Source organism: Myodes glareolus, chromosome 3 (assembly GCF_982192425.1).
Source record: "Myodes glareolus chromosome 3, mMyoGla1.1, whole genome shotgun sequence".
Taxonomy (NCBI): domain Eukaryota; kingdom Metazoa; phylum Chordata; class Mammalia; order Rodentia; family Cricetidae; genus Myodes; species Myodes glareolus.
This window is the reverse complement of record NC_142028.1, coordinates 11,873,296-11,877,736: the sequence shown is the minus strand read 5'-3', so window position 1 is coordinate 11,877,736 and position 4,441 is coordinate 11,873,296.

Here is a 4,441-nt window from a genome sequence, read left to right as displayed (position 1 = left end):
TGCTCTCTGACTTATTGTACTGAGTGTGGGTTTCTCATGAAACCAGAAGTTCACCATTTTGGCTAAGCTAGCTGTCCAATGAGCTCCTGAGACCTGTCTGCCTGCTACATCCAGTGCTGGGGTTGTAGGGGTTTGTGTGGTTGTGCACAGTGTTTTTTTACATGGATGCTGGGGAGGATCTGAACACAGGTCTTCATGCTTGCTGTCCAAGTACTTGCTCACCCACGAAGTGTCTGCCCAACTCTCAAGACCAGATTCTCCATTAGAAATTGTAATGACCTGCTGATGTTCTGACTGTAGTTGATTCTCCATTAGAAATTGTAATGACCTGCTGATGTTCTGACTGTTGCTGATCACAAACTTCAACAGCAGTGGACTGGAGGGATGTGCTGTGAAAGTATAGGGACCTGAGTTCAGGTTCCCAGCATGCTTGTAAATAAACAGGGTGGTAATGTGTGCCTGTAATGCCAGCCACTGGGGAGGAAGGCAGACACAAGAGTTTCCCTGGGGCTTGTCGGCCGGCCAACCTAGCCACATGGATGACCTCTAGGTTCAGTGACAGGTCCTGTCTTAAAAAATAAGGTGGAACATGGTTGAGGAAGACAACATTGATCTCTGGCTTCCATATGCATCCTTAGACATGTGCAAAACAGGAACACCTACACCCACACATGCACGCATGCATGCACATGCACACACACACTTCCCCCTGTCCCCCAGCAAAAAAACAACAAAAGAAGAGAAAACTCCCAATTGAGTATGTTTGCATTGTTCATTTTGCACTAGGGATTATTTCCTGTCTTTGGAAAAGTCATCAACTTACTTTTTTCTCCCCCAGCCGGGCAGTCCTAGTTGCTATGGTTCTGATGGGTTAGACTAATCAAAGCTGGACAAAAGTTACAGTTGAGACTAGAGAGGATTTGGAACATCATTGTACCATTTAATAAAATGTGAAACTGAATTAATACTGTTTTTGACCCAGAAAGCAAACTGTCAAGAATAAGAGGGTAAATATCAATGACTTCAGCGTGTTGCAAGAATTCATCCTTAGCAAAGCTCTGAAATTATGCAGTGAGATTCAAAGTGAATTTAAAATGGAGAATGTTGGGATTAAAGGGACACCAGGGCAAATGTTTGAAAGAAGGATTTGGACGCCGTCTATCCTTGTTTTAGGCTTGGATGGCAAGCTGCCTTCCCACAGTTGCGTTATGGCTCCCATTGCAATTAAGACATGGAAAATGGATTTCTGAGACCCAATCAAATCTTCTCTCATCAGTGTCAGGAGTCGGAACCATGGATGGGAAGAGAGCAGAGCACAGTCTTAGGAGGCTGTCAGAGCAGGGAACCCAGGCATCCAGGGAGCCGCACTCACCAGCGGTGCCCAGGGAGCCGCACTCACCAGCGGTGCCCAGCTTCAGACTGAGGTAGCCTGCGCAGAAGCACAGATGAGCAGTGTGTGCACTGGAGAAGTGCTAACGGCTTAGTTGTGTAAATTAGCAGTTCCCAGCCATAGTGGGTGAAGAGAAACGAAGAAACAGCTGGGAAATTAGAAACAAAAGTGCTCAGTGCTGTCACGGGCAGACCGCAGTGTCCAGCTCAGCCGTTTCCACCGCCTGCAACCACTCGCATCAAAACACGAGACGGACTCTTCCTGGACTCCCAGGCCTCTCTTCTGTCATTGCAGCCTCTGGTGCATCTAATATCTTCACTTTAAAACCAAGAATAATTTTGGCGGTTTCTGCAGTTTCCATACATGCCAGAGAGGTCCTCTGTGTCACCTGAGCATTACTGTTACTGCTGTAGCACAGATCTGGGACTGAACTCAGGGCCTTGCGCAAGCTAGACAAGCCCTCTACAGCCAGTCCTCCCAGGACTGTTACGTGACCACCAGGTTCGTGAGATTTATCCCTGTTACGTGAAACATTTCTTTTCTCCCTCCTCATTGTTGTCTGCAATGGAGTATTGCCTGGAAGTGCCCACTCTTCTCTCTGATAAGACCAACAATACTGCCCCAAACTGTCTCAGAATATCCTTAAAGGAGCACAACAGCTTGCTGCATGTGCTTAAGAGGAGAATTACTGGTGTGTGACAATCACTTGTAGTGGAAGCCTTGAATAATAACTTTTCTGAAGTACCTTTGGGTGAATCTTAGAACTGCACGCATTCAGACCCACACACGTGTATGAAATCTATTGGTGGACTGAGGAAAGAATAGGAAAAACAGCGACTAGAAGGTAATGATGCCCAACTGCCATCCCAGAACTTGGGAGGTCGGGTCAGCAGGATCAAGAATTCATTGTCAGCTTTGGCTACAGAGTGAGCTCATGGCTGGCCTGGGATATGTGAGATTCTGTCTCAAGGAAAAAAAAACCATAGTAATTCATAAGCAATTAAAAGGCCATAAAATTATAAACCAAATGTTCTTTGTTTTTTATGGCTGACTTTTGGGCTGTTTCAAAAAAGAGAAGGGGGCCAGAGAGAGAGAGAGAGAGGCAGAAAGGCTCTGCTTGAGTCTGTGTACTGGTCAGGATGTCTTTTCAGCACCACTTCCCTCCGTTGTGAATCAGGTGTAAAGAAGCTAGCCCACTCGATAGATAGATAGAGCCATAGGGCAAATCACAATGTTGGCTATTGTAGGAGAGAGCGTTTATTCATTCCCAGACCGTCTGGCAGCTCAGACCTGAAATAACCACATGGAAACTGTATTATTTAAATCACTGCTTGGCCCATTAGCTCTAGTTTCTTACTGGCTGACTCTTACATCTTAATTTAACCCATTTCTATTAATTTGTGTATCGCCAAATGGCTGTAGCTTCCCGCTCTGACTCATCTGCTCCCGGCTGCCACTACGTGGCATCTCTCTGACTCCGCCTTCTTCCTCCCAACATTCAGTTCAGTCTTCTCTGCCTAGTTTTACTCTGCCACATCACAGGCCCCAGATGGCTTCTTTATTAACCAATGATATTCACAGCATACAGAGGGGAATCCCACATCTGGTGGCCACAGCGTATGGAACCTTAGCAGGTGCTGTCATCATCACAAGCATGTTTTGTGATGTGTCTGACTGAGATTTAATAAAATACTGTGGACTGAAAAGATGGCTCGGCATCTGAGAGTATTTCTTGCTCTCCAGAGGACCTGGGTTCAGTTTGCAGCTCCCACATCAGGTGGCTCACAACTACCTACAACTCCAATTCCAAGGAATCTGATTCTCTCTTTTGATCTCCATGGGCACCCAAACACACATGGTGCACGTAAACTCACACAGGTGCATACACCGTACACATAAAATGAGAGAAAATGTTTGTCTTGTGTTGTATATGTGTTGATTATGAAGGACCCCCCCCCACCCTGGGTACGTGGGTCGCATCTTTCTATCTGTGCAATTTTATGATTCGTTGGGATGGAGATGATGTCACATCTATTTTAATAGTCAAGGTAGATGGACTGTGAGGCACAGTGAAAGGCCCCGAATCAGAAGTGGAAAGCAGTTGAGGCGGGAATCAGGCCAAGATTTGATTCCAAGGGCACATCAACTTTATACTAACCACCCTGGTCACTGGATACGATCTTAGGCAGTGATATCCCCAGCTGATTTGGGGACAGGGTAAGATGGGATCTCACCTATTCTATGATCTGTTAATTCAGGTAAGCGAGAGGAAAGGGTAACATTTGCTGGCTCCTATGGGACCGACCCAAGGGTTGCTTATTATAACTCTCCGAGAAGGTGCTGTGGTGTGAGTGTTACGGAGTGGCAAAGAGTGTTTGGTCTTTCCAAAGAAGACTTTGCTAAGGGAGAAATACACTTGCTGATTACAATCGTCTAAGCACAAATGACTGGTTGTTTTTGGACAGTTTATTTTGATTAATCAAAACTGTAGACAGAGAGAGGCCCCGAGGAATGCCATTTAAGGGGCTAGAAATAATTCTCCATAGAGATTCACACTTGATTTTGATGAATCATTCCGCGAACATCTAGTACTTGGAGTGGGAGGGTCAGGAGGGAGTAATGTGCTCTGTCTGGCAAGTTAAGAACTGAGGGCTTTCGGTGGGAAATGCTGGAGTTGAACTCTTGCCAGCTTTTCTTCTTCTGAAGGTTGGCGAGGTGTGCACGGCAACCTGAACCCACGACTCTATCGAGGACGGGGTACTTGTTCTCTTGTTTTCTTTCCATGCAGAAAGCCACTTTGACGAGCGTCAGTCCCTTACCCAGTTACAGGCTGAGGCCTGGAATGAATGCTCTGTGAGTGTGTGTCCATGCTACAGCATGCACGGAGATGTCAGAGGACAGCTTGTGGGAGCTGGTTCTCTCCTTCCACCATGTGAGTCTCCAGGATCGAACTCACGGCAGCAGGTGCCATTACCATTGAGCTGCCTTTGAGTCACCACACAACTCTCTAGAGTGACTCTGGCCTCAGAGAGACCCAAGTCCCCTGAGGTT